Source organism: Rhinolophus ferrumequinum, chromosome 19 (genome assembly GCF_004115265.2).
Source record: "Rhinolophus ferrumequinum isolate MPI-CBG mRhiFer1 chromosome 19, mRhiFer1_v1.p, whole genome shotgun sequence".
In the NCBI taxonomy this organism is placed as follows: domain Eukaryota; kingdom Metazoa; phylum Chordata; class Mammalia; order Chiroptera; family Rhinolophidae; genus Rhinolophus; species Rhinolophus ferrumequinum.
In genome coordinates, this window is record NC_046302.1 from 51,465,252 (window position 1) to 51,484,212 (window position 18,961).

Here is an 18,961-nt window from a genome sequence, read left to right on the forward strand (position 1 = left end):
TACCCTACTTGTAGAACTATTGATCTTTCCCCAAATACATGCTGGCTGCTGTGCCTCTGTGTACGCATCACTTTTATATCCTGCTTGGAAGCTACAAGCTACCATCTTACATTTAATTAACACAAACTTCAAGCCAAAGCTCTGTCATGCTGTTGAAAACCTTCTCTCACTTTCTGTATCATGTCATTGTTTGGCCAGTGTGATCCAAAATGTCCCTCTCAGATATCATTTGTCATTGTTCTTTTTTGTCTTGATAAGTGTGTTGCAAATATTGGTCTATAGCCTGGTAAGAATCTATTAATATGTTGAACTTACAATTCTTTATATATAACTGAATAATAAAGGCAACCTAAGGAGTTTTCCATAAAGCCACACTAGGAGATATAATGCGCCATCATCCATTTCCATCTTAAGTTCTCCTCAATATTGTTTGGTTGTTAAAATATCCTTACTTTATAAAATAATGATGATCATAACAGGTGCAATTTTTCCCTCCCTCCGTCCCTCTCTTCCTAAGACAAAATGTAACACAATGAAAAAGTTAACACTATTTAGATCACCAGTTTTAACTCTTCAGTTGCTGTAAACTTTGAATTGAAATATTAAAAATTGCTGTCATATCCTCGGCACCTTGATAGGTATCTAGAGCACATTGTAGTTGCCACTATGTCTTGAATAAATGAGTGATTATACCTATAGATACGTCAAGATGAATATAATCTAAGACATTTCCAGACAAGGGAATATTGGATACAGATGCTGCTAGCACCCAGGTACTAGGGATACTGCATGGTTTGCAGGCTAAGAGGTTCATGTGACTAATATTCTGATACCCTCAATGTCTTCTCTGGTGATTCCATTACTTACTCTGCTCAGAACTCTAATGAACACAATGCCCCATAAATAATATTCACTGGTTTTAGAACAGTCCGGTATATTCTGTGCTGCACAGCTGGTGATCTACATACGAACCACTGAGTTAGATGAACATTTTTACTTTAATTCAGCACCTAATTAAGCAGCGCCTCAAAACCCCAAGAAATGCAAGAATTATAAAAAAGGGGCAATAGATTCTTTTGGATCCAACATACCTGTTCAAACTCAGCAGCAGATTTTAACAGCAATAAATTGTGACCTTTTGGTAACACCTGCAAAGTGGTATTTAGAAATTGTTCTCTAATTGTTTCACTTATTGGCAATCAGTTGAGAAACGCCCAAAACAGAGCAGATACTGTGATTGGATTACCCTGTGGCCTCTGAACAGTGATTTTTGTGCTGCCTTTGACTCTGCCTACAGGTGTCCGTTATTTCCATAAAAGACAGTAGATGGAATTATTTGGGAAAGTACAGAAAAATTGTCTAGGCACCACAAATCACATAACAGAGTGAACTTACTACCCCTCCTTCACCTCACTGAAGCAAGGTGTAAATTCAATTTTAAGAAAAGCTAACACTTTTGTTCTATTTTAAAGCAACTTCTTACCTGGCATATGGGTAACTCTTCACCTACATTTCTTAAGGTGCAAATTAATTTTTGGTTCAGAGTAACTCATCCTGTGTAAGGAAATTGTGATAGTAAGGGCTGATCTCTTCTCAGGAAGGCAATTGAGTTGAACACAGATATACCAGATTCCCAAAATGTTTGCATTGTTTAAAATTTCCCCCTACTTCTAGATTATTCCCCAAAAGGTGAACATAATTTATTTCCCCATTATACATTGAAGTCTATGTATTCATTTATTTATTTGGGGGTCCTGATAAAGTGGTATAGAAATTTTATGTACTGCTCTAACTGAATTCAGTTGACTAATGAAATTCTAAAATAAACAAAATATATATCATTTATAGTGCAATAAATACTTGCCCCATTTGTATTTTTCTGATATAATCAGCTGCTGACACGGCATATTCAAATAGTAATTCTTCATTTTGAGTATATTTAGTACCTATAAATTTGTTATAATTTTTAATTTTTTTAGTATAATTTCAAATTAAACATTACTCATTTTATTTTGTGGTGGGAGGATTTTTTGTGGAAGAGGGCACTTTGCAGAAGTATTTGCAAGCAGATGATGTTAGATATTGTAAGATTAAAAACAAAATAATGCTTCAAGTAGTGCAAATTTGTAGTTATGGAATATGAATGAAATATTCAGTTGATGTTAGAAAGACCAAAAGTGAAGAATCAGATTATTTCAAAGTTCTGCATATGATGGCGAATAAAAATGAACTGCATTCGAGTCAAGCCTTATTACAATGACTGATCCCATAGAGACCTAGTCATCATATTAACCCTTCTTAGGAAAAGGTCTGCTTTTATAAAGAAAATGAGTGAAAAATGTATATTGACTTTCAGAAATCCTCTTTATCTTGAGGTGAATGAAATGCATCTCTCTTATTATAAGGTGAGGAATATGCTTGTTATGAATAAAATTCAAATTGATAAATGTCACTCACCTGCTTAAAAACTTTAATTTTTCCATCACCCTTAGAATAACAGTTTCATTTCTGAACACCACTTGCATGCTCTAAACTCACATGCACTCCTACCTCCCCGTCCAGCACCATACTTCACATTCACTAGTCACTCTGGTTGCTCAGGGCTGTTCAAAACTCAATGTCACTTCATCAGAGATGTCTTCTTAAGCCCACTAACATGTTCTTCTCTCAAAACAATCTGTTCTTCTTCATAGAACTTACTATAACTTGCTGTAATATTTTATATATTTATTTGTGTACTATTTGTCTCCTCCATCAACTATTTTCTGTAATGGAAATCATCACGTGCATTGTTTTTTTTCACTATAAACAAACAAAGGAAATCACACATAACTGTTATTCCTTAAATATTTGTTAAGCAAAACTTAAAATGTTTTACCATATTGTTAATATTATATAGGTAACATACATAATAAAATTATAATGCACTATTTTCTTAATTTGTGGTTTTCAGTTGTAGCATGCTGAGTGCTATGCTCTTTCCCCAAGTGTTCCACTGAACTTTCATCGATACAGACAACCTAGTTCTGTAACAACGGTATTAAGGCAGCATCTTTACATGAACGTAGAATGGTTTAGCCTACAATGATGTACTCGCCTTCTGTGACTCTACAACAACATTAAGATACCTCTAAGAAACCAGGTCGTGGGAGAGTTGTGTGTTGTCAGTCTATGAGAGTGTAGTTAAAGGGATAAATGGATCCACTTGAATACTGGCAAAAGTGAGCAATTGATAATAACCATGAGTGCGTCCACAGGCAAGGTGAGATTTTAGTTGTGATTATGTTGTAATTAATTGTTTATTTATGTAGCATATTTTTTTGAATTTTTTATCTTTAGAAATCTATTCTTTAGTAGTCTAGTGTTTGAAATGAGCTTTAAAAATAAAACGGAAAACCATCGTCTAATAAGATGTGTGCTTTCATTAAATAAGAATGTCGGGCTTCATTGGGCTGACAAATGTTATGGGTATGTGATTTATTTTACTCTTCAAGAATCTGTTCATAAATATTAATCAAAATAAGGACATAAAGCCTCAGGCATGAAAATTATATATAGATAGCAGATACACCAATTTGTCTCATTTCCCCTAGATTGAAAAATGGAAAATAATATTTGTTTAGTATCTGCCAAGAACCAAGTAAATAGGTAGGATGTTTTCTTATACTTTGTGGTAATTCCTATAAGAATGCTGAGGTACCAGTAGCTTGACGTTCCACAAATTTCCACAGAAATAACTTAAACTAAGGTTTAAAAGGTAAAGCAATCTTCTGAAGGACACAAAAATTTCTATCCAGTAGAACCAGAATTGAAAATATTGGTTCTCTGGTTGCAAGGTGAGAATTCTTTCCTTCTTGACTTGCTTTCTTCAAATGACTTATTGAACGAAAAGGGTTGATTTTTCACTTTATAACCTTCAATAGAGATTTCCACAAAGAAGAATGGCCCAATGTATTTGAAAATAAATTATTTTTAATATTGTTAATGTCACACTCATGTTCTTCATTCCAAATATTAAAGTGCATTTTTCAAATGCTTCTTAAGTCTTACTGAATCGTTGAATGGCTATACAAAATAATCTCTATTGACTAGTTGGTAAAACAGAACACACATACGAACACAAAATATTTTTCTTTGGTGATATTTTGAAAATGTCATAAATCATTAGCATTATTGATCATCTATTTTCTGGGTCAGTAGTGCCCATTAGGAGGATAAAGAAAGTACAAGCAAGACTCAGAATGGTTCAATAATGTAAGAGTATATTACAAATATGAGATTAAAATAATTTTGGGGGACACGGGAGCCCAAAGTTTTTACCACATCTTATGTCACATCTCAAAAAAGTGATACTTGTTTAAGGAAAATTTGAACCAGCCCCTAAGTATTAGTGGAATATATTGACTGTACTATTCCCAGCTACCAGATAGATCACAGAAAAGTTCCTTAAAGATGCACAAACCTGCATAACTTTGTATATACTTTTTTTTATGAACAAAGGAGGAAAACGTGAAGAGTAATTCTAGCTTCCACAAAGAACTTGAATGCCTGCCAAATCTAAATTGAGCAGTAAAGACCACTGCAAAGATCAAGATATCATTTATGTTTTCTAGGATGATTCTTGCAGAATCCTATACCACTCCTTGATTTTTTCAATATGGCGCGAAAATATCAAAAGAACAGAGTAGAGACAAATTCACCATAAGAAGAGAATGTAATTTAGAGGCAATCTCAGAACTATGCTTTTGGAACAATATTGTTAGTTGTTTACCCACATTGATTAAAATAGAGACTATTTGTCTTTTGTTACATTTCGGAATAACGGGACGTCTTTTCAGCCAATTACTAGTGTGGCTTCATAAATGGTGAGATAATTCCTAAGTCTGCATTGCAGATTTGAAATATTTAATTCAGGATTTCCCCCCCAGCTCTTTATTTGCTAAATTCAGTACTAAGCCCCTCAAAAAGTAATTCAGCCATAGATTGATATTAGCGTTATTTCCCAATCTTTAGACACATGCTCTATTTAAGAGGCCACATTAGCATATCCTCTTCTTCCTCACCAGGGTTTTTACTATTGAGAATATTTCATTATATACTACACCGCCCAGGAAAAAAAAAAAATTGGTTCCTGTATATGGTACCTGGAACAACTTCCAGAATAGTCTTCTCACATTTTTTTCTATTGAACAAAATAAAAAGATTTTTGACTACAAAAGTTATTGGATCTCACTTCGGTCAGTATCATTGGAGGCCATCAACATTAGCAGTGGAAGTTAGTAAAAATCAAGGAGAAGATCCTATATAAGAAAGGTGCATTGTATGGATTTTTAAAATGAATTCTACTTTCAATATAATATCAGGATTCTAAAGAATTGTATTTATATTAAGATACTATAGCCAATATTGTATAGGTTACTCATAAAAGGTTGGAAGAGATGGATTAGCACAATTAAATACTATATGTAATACGAAGAAGCTCACAAGGCTTAATCATCGAATTGTTACACTCTTTTTTAATACAACCCACAAATATGCACACACATACACAGACAAACATTATATAAAACACAGGGCTTACAAAAAAACTTTAAATTCTTATTTATTGAGGATAGATTTCTTAAAATTTGTTATGGATTATATTTAGAGACATTCAAAAGATTAGTTGACATTGACAACTTTTACAAAGTTCTACAAGTTTACGAGTAGGTAATGGTTAGGAAAACTTAAATCAATGATTCTATTTGATCATATTAAATCAGAAGTTCAGAGGTTAAGTCATTAATGTGTAATTCCAATGGTATAGACAAGTGTATTTTCCTGAATTATCAGGTTATTCATCTATTAAAAAGAATAAATATTCATCTCACAGGTTAGTATGAGGATTAAATCAGTGTGCTTGTGCATAGTGGCTGACTAATGAGGATTCACACAGTTAGTTATACCTAAAAGAGCATTTGGAACTATCTCTTCTTTTGAAAGTTGAGATACAGGCAATCTTTTTGAATCTATTGGTCTTATATATCTGAATTAATGTGCTTCATTATATAAGTTGTTGACCATATCACCCAACCTTTGCTTGCCGTCCAATGTCTGACACACCTGGTTTGAAATATTTTGTTCAGTTTTACATTTGTTTAAAGTGGGAGGATAAAACCAGTCTTGGTTACTCCATCATAGCCAATTAATGATTCAGTGCCTTTGAAGATAAGTACCTATTATTCTGTTTATCTCAATGCCTTCCTTTTATTCTGTTTAGACTTTTAAGGTATTTTTGAATCAGTTATGGTAATTTGTTTTCCTTAAAAATATCTGATTTCTTGATTTATTCAGATATATTGAACCAATGTCAACAGTGAATGCCATATCCACCCACTATGAACATGCATCAGACATCAATTGTCTGTGTCATTGGATTTATCCTTTCATTGTCCAATTTTCACTCCTATAACCGACTAATCAAATTCGACTTACCTACTGCCTCGTTGTGTTTGCCATCCATCTGTTTCCCTGGTGGGTTTAGTCTCATTAGCTTTTGAGGGCAATTGGCATTTTCCTCTGTCTAGCCCTGTGTACTTCGCATCTTACAGAAATTATTCTGACTTATTGATGGCACTTTTCTCTGTTTCCTAATGTTCTTATATATATATATATATATATATATATATATATATATATATATATATATATGTGTGTGTGTGTGTGTGTGTATATATATATATATATATATATATTTCTATTTCTATTTCCTTGTACATTTATATATTATATTTGGGAAATATTGGCATTAAACCTATGGTTCAAATCAATCACTTGAAATGTGACTTATGGAATTTTTTTCTATACCATTGTGCTATATATTTATTTATTGTTAATTCAACATTTAAACCTTGCGGTAATAACACTTAACATGATATCTAACCTCTTAACACAGTTTTAAGTTTATGATGATGCTGTAATGTTAACTATAGGTACTATGTTATACAATTGATCTGTAGAACTTATTCATGGTGCATAACGAAAACATCACACCCATTAACCAACTCCCTTGTCTCCTTTCCCCCAGTCCCAGGCAACTGCGATTCAACTTTCTGCTTCTAATGAGTTTAACTATTGTAGATACTTTACATAAGTGGAATCGTGCAGTATTTGTATTTCTGTGACATGCTTACTTCGCTTAACATGAGATCCTCCAGGTCCACCCATTTTATCCTGTATGGCAGCATATCCTTCTCTTTTAAGGTTGAATAATATTGAATTGTATGTACATACACTGTTTTCTTTCTCAATCCATCCATCAATGAACATTTAGTTGTTTCTATCTTGACTGCTGTGAATAATGCTTCAAGGACATGGAGTGTCGATATCTCTTCCAGAAGTGGGATTGCTGGATCATACGGTAGTTCTATTTTGAATTTTTTGACATATCTCTATAGTGATTTCCCTAGTGGCTACAGGAGTCACATTCCCTCAAATAGTGTACCGGGTTCCAACTTTTCCACACCCTCCCCAACACTTTTTATCTTCTGTTTTTTCCCTTTGTTTGTTTGTTTATTTTGTTTTAAAATGGCCACCCCGATAGGTGGTATCTCATTGTCGTTTTGATCTGCATTTCCCTTTTGATTAATGGTGTTGAGCGCCCTCTTATTCAGCTGTTGGCCATTTGTATGTCTCCTTTGGGGAAATGTTTATTTAAGTACATTGCCTATTTTTAATCAAATTCAGTATAGTTGCAGGATACAAAATAGACATGAAAAATACACTAACAACAAACTATCCAAAAATCGAATTAAAAAAACACTTCCGGTGGTGAATACACAATGTATTATAGAATTGTGCACTTGAAACCTATATAATTTTATTAACCAAAGTCATCCCAATAAATTTAATTAAAAATGAAGAAAACAATCCCATTTATAATAGCATCAAAAAGAATGAATGCTTAGCAATAAACTTAACCAAGGACTTGTATACTGCAAACTATAAAACAATAATGAAATAAAGACATAAATAAATAGAAAGAGACACCTTATGTTCTTGGATTAGAAGACTTATTGTTAAAATGTTTGTACCATTCAAAGCAATCTGCAGGTTCAACTATATCCCGTCAAAGCTCCAATGGTATCGTTTACAGAAATAGAAAAACAATTCTAAATTTATATGGAAACAGTAAAGACCCCAAATAGCCATAGCAATCTTGAGAAGCTGGAAGCATGACATTTTTTGATTTCAAAATATTATATTGCAAAGTTACAGTAATTAAAACAGTACTATGAGTATATTGGCATAAAGACAGATATATAGACCAATGGATAAAACAGAGAGCTCAGGAAAAAAATCTATGCATATACAATCTCTTCAATAAATGGTGTTGATAAAACTGGATATCCACATGCAAAAGAATGTAGTTGAAATGTTGTCTTACATCATACACAAAAATTAACTAAAAAAAGATTAAAAATTTAAATATAAGACCTGAAACGGTAAAATTTCTAGAAGAAATCATAGGGGAAAATCTTGACATTGTCTTGGCAATGCTATCTTGGATATGCTCCTAAAAGCACAGGCAACAGAAGCATAGACAAGTGAGACTACATCAAACTAAAAAGATTTTTTTTGCGCAGCAAAGGAAACAATAAAAAACTAAAAAGGCAACATACAAAATGGGAGAAAATATCTTTAAATAAGGGGTTAATATCCAAATTAGAAGGGCTCCTGCAACCCAATAGCAAAAACCAAAAATAAAACAACAAATAATTGTGCTGTCTTTGTTTATATTTTTAATATGTTTCTTCCTTATATTTTAATATTAAGAAAACATCCTGTCTAATTTAATAATGCTAGCCAGAATATTTTCAACATTAATTTGACAGCTTGACATCTGTGCAATGACCTGATGTGTTTAAAAGTGCTATTTATACCATGATAAAATGGTGCAGCCTGAAATTTAGTAACAATAAGCTACAATCATAATAAATACATTAAAAATTATAGTTTGTCATCTCAAGGTATAAAACTAATACATATTAATCTTAAAAACACCAGAACTCTTCTTTAACTCTCTTCAGATATTTTAGAGCATGTTTTTGAATATTCATGGTTGAAACAATATTTCCTATTTTGGGGGATGAATTTAATTTATTTTAATAGATTTTGGTTCTAAATCTCATAAATAAGGTGAGCAATAGCATTGACAAAATCCATTTGGATTTTAAACTTAGGTATGAATTTAAGTAATTGAGATTGATTTTCTTAATTTACCAGTATAATGTGTCTGAAAATGTTTCCAAAAGATGAACCATCATGATTTTAAGCCCTTGAAACAAAATGAGAATAAATTTTGTCTCTTGAGTAAATATTTTGCAGGAGAATTGTTATATATGTATATTGCATTATGTTGTTTCTAAAATCATTGTCAAAATTTGGCATTTTTCTTTAAAAGTATGAAGTATTAGCCCCAGCCATTTATTTGGATTTTTGTATTTTTCATGTCGTCTAAATACATAATGTGTCATAAATATAGCCTGACTAATGTGTGTATATATTTATATTTGTATTCACATATGTAATGTGTATATCTATACATATTTTACATATTTTGTATATATACAAAGGTCTCATATATATAATGTGCATATGTTTGTGGCATGAAAATACTAACAGGAAATTTTTATTGTCCTAGATTGTTAGAAGAATCACTTACATATCAGGAAGCATAGAGCTTTTTAAATGCCATGTTTGTGTTTCATATATCATTTGCTACCATAAACTGGAGACTTAAAAAATGTTTAAAATACCAATTTTTTTTTTTTGTATTCATGTGTTTCCTCAGTAAATTGCCTTAAATCATTGCAAATTTTACGTTAAAGTGTTATTTGAAGAACACATATTTTTCACTAGTTTGGAAATCACAAAATTCTCAAAAGTTGTTTAAATTCACTCATGTCGAAATCCTGGGATTATCACTCTATAAAAGCTTTTACAAAAGAAGAGGCTATAGAATAGCATTTAAGCTGTATTTTGCTAAAGTCATATTTTTTGGGAAAGGTTATCTTTTATCTGAGTTAATCATTATTTAAACCATCCAAATATTCTAAGCCTCATTATCAGACTCAGATCTAAGATGAAAAAAAAAATTAAGAAAAGCCCTATGAGACTATGCAACCTAACCTTATTAAAGATAACTTCTTTATTTTCTCATCTTTTATTTATTAACTCATCTTTTATTTTCTTTTCTTTCATCATTTGTAACTTCATCTAGTAATTGATACACTCAAATAATCTTGTATAACATCTTTCTGTAAGAATCCCCCCGCCATACAAATACTTCTGTCCTTATTTTTGCTCGGATGACATTTTATAAATGCTCATATCTTCAATTTCATTTTTTTTTGAGTCCCAAGTATCTTTTACAGTTCCTGAGTTTTGACTTTTTATTTGCGATATGTAATGGAAAACCAACAGGTGTTGCATGGATACATCAATAACCACATGCATGAAACTAAATTTTTCCTTTTCCCATTAAATTTACATTTATGCTATATGCTTTCTCTCTTGCAATGGTACAAACCTTGAAATAATCAAAAATAGTTCCATACACATCTATTCAAAGTGCCTATAATGATGAAAATATCTCTCCGTATTTTTTCATATATTCTTTTATCTCCCACATTTAACAGTTCAAAAATCCCTGCCAGTTTTACTTTTCAAATGTGTCTCAAATAATTTCCTTGAGTCATTTCATTGTTATTAGGTTAGTTCGATATCTTATAATTTTCACTTCAAGAATTGCAAATCTCTCTGCTCTGCTCCTTCCAGTTGGTTCACAATATTATGACTTGAGTTACGTTTCTGAAACACAAATCCAGCCTTGTCATTATTCTAATTAAAATCCCGTGAATAGTCTTCATGGTAGACAGAATACAATTCAAACCCAAAGTCAGATACCGAAGGCATTTTGCTCTCTTTTTACAAAATAATGTTTCGTATTTAATTTCATGGGCAGTTTTTATATATAAGCCACAATAAGATTAAGTAGACTTGACTATGTTTCACCTCTGCTTAGAATGATCGGTCACTTCTCCACCTGAATTTATTATTATTATTAATTATTATTAATATCTCAAATGTTTTTCTTAGAAGGATTCCACAGGCTTTTGGAAGTAATTCTGTGAAGCCCTTATACTTTGTACTGTGAACATTTCCTTAAATGTCCGTTTATTCTTGCAGATGTGATAATCTTCCTAACCCTTCATGGCCTCGTTTCATGAATAGTGTCTTAGCAGGACTATTGCCTTCCATTATCATTTAGACGCAATCTGAATATTTATGTCACTCAGAATCTTCCCTGAGTTTTCACCCCGTGTTTGTCAATGCTAATTATCCCAGAGACACGTCAAATTTTGCGCATCAGAGGAGCCTAGTTAGGGTGGGGAATATAAATTTTATCCCTCAGAGTAAAAGTGTGCAATGTATTGTATATGTGTACCTTTAAAGAAGCCATTAAGATCATCAGTATCAATGACAAATATATATGGAACGCTTTTGTGCGCAAGATGCTGTGATTGAGTTGAACTAGCCTGAATATTTAGATTTATTGTAGTTTAAGTTGGCAAGACATCTGGGACATTTAATTCTACTTGCATATTCATCTACCAGATTCAAATATGAAAAGTGAATTTCACTCTCAATATGTATAATTCAATGTCTGCAGTGTCTCATTCAGGAATGTCCAAAAAGACAAATTGTCCTCATCTATCAAATAGGAGTTTGGCAAGGAACTGGCAGTGAAACTAAAAGACCTGTGAAAGTTTGGACTTTGCATAACTTCATGCTTCTTCAGGCTCTATTGTAATCTGTCACCAGGTGTCATTTGGAATGCGTTTCCTGTAGGACTGGCATGGATTCATATTGGCAGAAAAAATATAACATTTATTATTTTCATACTTTATAGTTTAATCAAATGAATGAGAAATCCAAAAGAGGCATTAGTGTCGAGAACACATTTTTAAAGGTGACACTTATGAGGAAAGACCTTTTGGTTCAGAGATCCATTAGCATGCATGTTTGCTAAATGTTATTCATTTGGAGTCATGGATAGTCTTAGTCAATAATGTGCCAACTATCCAACTAATACTGTTGAGTACTGGCTATTTTATATCACATTGACAACAACGTGCAAGTGCATTATTCATTTAATACAACCGATCTAGAGGGAATACAATGTAGCTATTAAAACCACACTTTTTATACAAGCAAATTGCATGTGCTTAATTCACTAACCCAGTAATCAGCTAATTGGGGCCAAATATTTATGATTATGGAGTATTTTTTTCTCCAACACTATAGTTGTGATAAGTCATGTTGATAATGTACACATATAATATGACAAAAATGGCACTTTTAGTTATATTGAACTAAATGTACTATGAGTAACAAAAAGACATGCAGACATACACAATATGCTTTCCCTATGGACACCAGATATTAAGAAATCACAAATACTGAGATTTCTATGTTAAAACATCTTACTAGCAGTATTCTGGCATTTGCTTACACCGTCTTACGAAGTCATTTATGAAGTATCTAATTTTGACTGGTAATGTCTAAGCAATGTATGTGTTAGGAAGACAAAGACTTTAGTCTATGAAGCTTTCAGTTTAGGACTGACCAAATTTTGTCAATGGGAATGTACAGGATAAAATTGAAGCAAAACAGTTAAGTAAGAGCAGATTAGGACTTTCGAACAAATGCTTCTCAACATGTGACTACGCTGCAAACTCAGTTAATTGCATCCAAGAAACAAAATTTATAACCCACAGAACATTTCCAGTTTTCATCTAATGTGTGTATGTGAGTGTGAGCCCAGACTGGTTTCCTATATTGCTTATAGATGTTTTATATGATTCCCCAGGTGCGCCTACAGCCAGGTAGAGCTATTTGTTTGCTTGTTGATTGAGAGACTACGACTGCCTGTTTTGTGAAGAACTTTGCTAGTTCTGGAAAACATTTCTAGAAAAGGAATTTCCTGCATGCTTCTACTTGTTTGTCTTTATACATTTTTTATTACATGATTCTTTCAAATTTTTAGAGCCGTTTTAGATTTACTGAAAAAATGTAAAGAGAATACAAAGCGTTCTTCTATGCCCCATACCCAATACATGTTATTGTCAACATCTTAAATTAGCATGCTATTTTTGCTGCAGTTAAACGAATATTGATGTATTATCATTCATCTAAATTCATAGTCTACGCATATTCACATGCTGTAGTTTTCACCTAATTTCCTTTTTCTGTTCCAGAATCCCATCCAGGATACCACATTGCATCTAGTCATCTTGTTTCCTCAGGCTCTATTTGGCTGTGACAGTTTCTCAGACTGTCTTTGTTTTTGATCAGTTTTAGGAGTCCCGCCTTTAGAATTTGTCTGATGTTTTCTCACATCGTTAGACTGGCATTATGGGATTTTCTCAGAAGACCGTAGAGGTCAAGTGCCATTCTCATCAGATTATATGTGCTCACTATCAATATGACTTAAAAGTGTTGGTATTGGCTGCCTGGCTGAGGTACTCTTTGCCAGGTCACTCCCCTTTGAAGTTATTTTTTTTCCCCTCCTTCCCAAACTCTTTGGAAGGGAGTTAGATCTGATCTTGCATGCCATGTACCTTTGCCATTACAGCCCCTAATATATTAATAATAGTTATTTTAAATTCCCTGCTTGATAATTTCAACAACTGTATCTTAAATGAGTCTGGTTCTTACTTTGTCCCTTCAGACTGGGCTGCAACACTTTTTTTTTTTCCCCCCACTTTTGGAATGCCATTTTTGTGTGTTTGTGTGTGACATCTAGATGTTGAATTAGATAATAGAAACTGAGATAAATATAACTTTTTAATATTTTAATGTGAGAATTTACATTAATCTTGTTAGGATTTGTCTCTATGTAATGTTTCTTTTTGTATTGTACATGCGGAAGGCATTCGACTCCTTGAGTATCATCTTTTATTCCTCCCTTCTTCACTTTGGGCTTCCCTAAGGACTCTTTCTCAGATAGATTCTGTGTCATGCAGGACTTTCAGCTGTATTCTATGGTTATTATTCTGGGGCCTGGTTGGTTTGGTGGTAAGGTGTGGTAGAGGAGGAATACTCTATAGTCTTATGAATGACTATCAGACTTTCAGTGAGTCTGTGTTCCTAGGCTGTGAACTTCACACATGACCTTCTCTATTAGCATTGTTTCCTTTTGTTTTTTTTTGCGTTTTTAACCCTTATGTGATATAAGAAGGCTAGAAGGGGTAACAGTGGGAGAGTAATGCTCTGGCATAGTATTTTCCTTGCAGGATAGGGCTTCCTTATGGAAAATTCTGTGGGCATATTTCTTCATGATCGCCCTTCCTTTCTCCTTCCCAGAGTCATGAGTGGATCTTTCTCAACTCTTCACTGAGGGAAGCTGGTATGGCTACAGGTGGTAAACCTCTTGAAAGTGTGGAGGCACTTTGAGCTAGAAGCGCCTGAGTTCTTTCAGTTTTAGGCTAGTCCCCACTCAGATTCCAGTCATTTGTCAATTTTCCATTTAACTGTTCCTACCATTTCTTGGTTCCAACGGCATCTTCTCAGGGAAACAGATCTTTGTCACTACTCCATGGATTGGCCTGTCTCTCCACATTTCACAATGGTGGTTTACCGTATGACTTCAGTTCTCTGATTTGTCCAAGAAAAGTCACTGATTTTCAGCTTCACCAAATTTTTCTTGTTGCACGAATGGAAGTAATGACTTACCAGCACTTCAGATGCTGACGATGAAACAAGAAGTCTATGAAATTTTTTGAGCTCTTTATGCAAACCTGGTCACTAGAGAGAACTGGGCTAATTTACATAAGTATTCAGGGGCCTTTTGTAAAGGAAACAACGGAAGCCAATGACTAGTTTTTAAGACTCAGAGAAAGATGACCTGATGTGTTGGTCTAAGGCAAAACTGAGGGAATAGCAAGAAAAGAATTCCTCAGAAATACTGGTGTCTTGCAGACCTGCTAGGCTAGGCTGGTGACTCAGTCTTGGTGCATGGGAGTACATGGGGGATCCCCAGTCAGGAAAACCCATGCATTGTAGAATTTCCCATGGCCTTTGCCACCACACGTGGTCTTGGGAATCATGAAACTGGCAAGGGTCCTGCTGACAAAATCATCCACATATGGTGGGAAAGTGGTTATTTGTCCTTGTAGCTCAATCTTGCTGTGTGAGAGAGAACAAGAGTGATTATATTCTACACTTCTTGTTTCCATAGCATTTGGATTGCACTATATTTTGAATTAATAAAACAATAAAGCCCTTGGGACTCATGGAAAAAATGGGGGTTCCTCAAATTTAGGTGGTAGGCTTTACTCTAGCAGGACAATTAGGGGAAATGATTAATTAAAAATTGAAATATGTAAGTATAAGTTATCATATGTTTTTGAGATATATGAGAATAGTAAGAAATTAATTTCAGTAAATGAAAAAATATATGAATACCTAGTTATATTTATCATCATTTAAAATTAATATAAAAATATGAACACACAAAAAAGAAAGATACAAAATAACTTCAAATTTGATATCATTATACAGTTTATACTATAGAAATTATGTTACACTTTCATTTTTTACAGCTTGTTTTACATTTATTACTAATTTGAATCAAGTTCAGATTGAATATCAGGGGAAATTTTTTGGATCATTGAGTTGTTTTACTTCATAATATCACAGTTTATTTTAATTAGTAAATTATAAAAATTAGAAACATGTATGATTCCTTCTGGGTTGAACACAAAATAATGATTCTTACTATTAGTTTTCTGTGTCCCTGGTTCTTATGAAGGCCATGAGACTATATCCAGAATGTGGGCATCGTATATCCTCAAAGTACTTCTAAGGAAAGATTGTATAAAACATCCAGGGTCCTGAGGACTCAGTTCCTTCTTACTCAAGATGATCATAACGATTGTGAGTACTCACCTAGTGTTAGTACTAAACATAAAACAGGCATGAAATTAAAAGACCACTGGTATTATATGTTTGAACTACAAAAGATGGATTTAGCATTCATGCTTTTTTCTTTTATCAGGTTGAACTTCAAAAAATAATAATGGTAATAATTATAGCTAATAATAATAATAATAATAATAATAATAATAATTACAGTTAACTTTGATACACTTTCCTATCAGGCAAGTGTTAAGTTCTTTATCTATGCCATCTCAGTTAATTTTTGCCAAAGCCTCAGAAGATGGGTACAGTTTCCCATTTTAAAGATCTAACTTGTGAAAATTTGTATTGCCCTACAGAATGCCTCCTAGTCAGTATTGAACAGAGCCATGCTTCTAACTCAGGCCTAAGTGAGTCTAGAGCAACTCATTATTATTGAAAGAATTTTTTTTTTAAATGATAGAAACAGTTCACCTTTTAATTCTTTCTGGATTATTTCAGATAATTGTTAATTTTTGGCATTTGAATTTCAACATCTTAAGTAAAAACTATGATCTCATGTGGACTTATATTTTAAAATAGATTAGTTTGTACTGGTGTCATTTAGGTCTAGTATTAATTCTGAGCTCTTTTTTTTTTTTAACAAGTAAGACAATTTTGTAGGCTGATACTGATCCAATTTAGTCATTACCCAATTAAAATTAATGCATTCATCTATTAAAGTAACCAATGCACTAATTGAGATAAATTAGACCATAAGCTAAACTATTCATGAAAGGCAGCAACTAATAATTTATAATTCAGTTGGCGACAAAGGATGGCTCCTTTGTGTTCAAGGGAGATATTTTTTAAATCATCGTTAAGTTCAGACTTATCAACTTCATTTAAAAAATTCTGGTCATATGCTTTTCTTTCACAAGCTTGTGTTTTATTTCTTTTATAGAAACTAGCTAATAAAGTTTCAAATTATAATTTGTCCTAAGACCATCAGCAATTTAATAATAGTCAAATATGAAGGAGTAAAAATATTCCTTTTAGAGAGGAAGACCCTGCACAGAGAGCTGCAACCTTGATGTCTGAGAGACTCCTGTGTAACTTCAGAGGAGGTACATGTGAAAGCCATATTTTGATTTGTGTTCTTTTATGTGTGTGTACGTGTGTGTTTGTTGTGTTGTGGTAAGAGCCCTTAACATGAGATCAACTCAGCAAATTTTAAAGTGCGTCATACCGCATTGTTCACTACAGGTATGACGTGGTAGAGCAGATCTCTAAAACGTCTTTATCTCGCATCACTGAAACTTTACATCACTGAGCAACAACTCCTCTTTATCTTTTCTAGCCTCTAGAAACCACCATTATACTCAGCCTCTGTGAGCTACACGAATTTAGGTAGCTCATACAAGTGGAATCATGAAGTATTTTACTTTTTGTAACTGATTTATTTACTTAGTCTAATGTCCTCTATAGTCATCCATGTGGCTAAAAATGGAACTTTCTTAATTGATATTATTTAGCCTTGAAATTAAGAAAGCTCCATTTTTAGCCACATGGACGAATATAGATAAAGAGAATGTATGTACCACATTTTCTTTATCTGTTCCTCTGTCTATGGATATTTGGGTTGTTTCCATATCTTGGCTATTATGAATTACGCTATAACAAACATGGGGGTGCAGATCTTTTGAGATCCTGATTTCAAATCTTTTGGATTTATACTCAGAGATGGGATTGTTGGATCATGTGGTATAATCCTATTTGTAATATTTTGAAGAATCTCCTCTCCATACTGTTTTCCATAGTGGCTGCACCATTCTATGTTCCCACCAACAGTGCACTAGCATTCCAGTTTCTCCACATCCTCACCAACCCTTCTGACTTTTTATTTTTTAATAGCTATCCCAACATATATGAGGTGGTATCTCATTATGGTTTTGATTTGCATTTCCCTGATTATTTTCAGGGGAGTTTTAGAAGGGGTCAGATGAACATCTCTAATAAATCAATCTTAGTCTAAATACTTGGCATTCTCTGCTTTGGCTTTGATAGCTTCTACAATGATTAACACTTAAAATGCATTTTTGATTCCATATTAACTTTGTCCTGATTGTAACTGCTGTATGGTAACTTTGTTTCTGCGTGGGAATTTTAAAAATGTTGTAAGTTGGGCATTTGATGGTCAGATATTCAAGGCTGAGGGCGAGGAGCTCAATGCAAAACACTGAGCTCTGGTATTGCGTTTAGGTTTCGACGTGGTCATGGATAGACCACATGTGTGTACACTGTTGAAGCTAGCATGTGCAATGTGCTTTCAGCTGTGTTCCAAGAAAGGAATCCACAACTTCACATTATTTTGGCAAACAAAATAATTGCAGAGATGCCTTTGAAAAGTTTGTAATCCAAATTTTTAACAGCTTTTACTTTCTTCACATTTTGCCTTATTCTGCAAGGCACTGAATTTTATTGAGGGAGTACATTTTTTTATTTTTTAAATATTTTAATTAAGAAAAAGTAAAAATTGATTTACTAAAAGCAGTAAGACAGCTATAAATCTACAAATAACTTTCCGTGTATTTTATATATTAATGAATATCAAAAAAACATCTGGAAACTATCATTGATACTTAAATTAGCTAAAAAGAAAATAAACTTTAGCTGTGTACACAATCACTTATATTGTTATTATCCTGAATAGTTGCTGGAATTCTGAGTAAAGGGATTAAGTTTATTTAGAGAGTCTTACATTGACCTATCTTCACAAAATAATACAAGTAACATACAAAGAAGTGAATAAACCCTGCTATCATGCAACCAGTGTTAGGTATAATTTTACAGACTGCATTGCAAATGTTTTGACTATGTACATGTTGCTTCTTCTTTATTTGCTGCATGCTGCTTCAGTCATAAAACAAAAGATAATGTATTCTGTCAAAAGAATGACATAATGCTTCAAGGTAATAGAGTCTGAAATGTTTACAAACCTTTAAATGAAGATTGCACC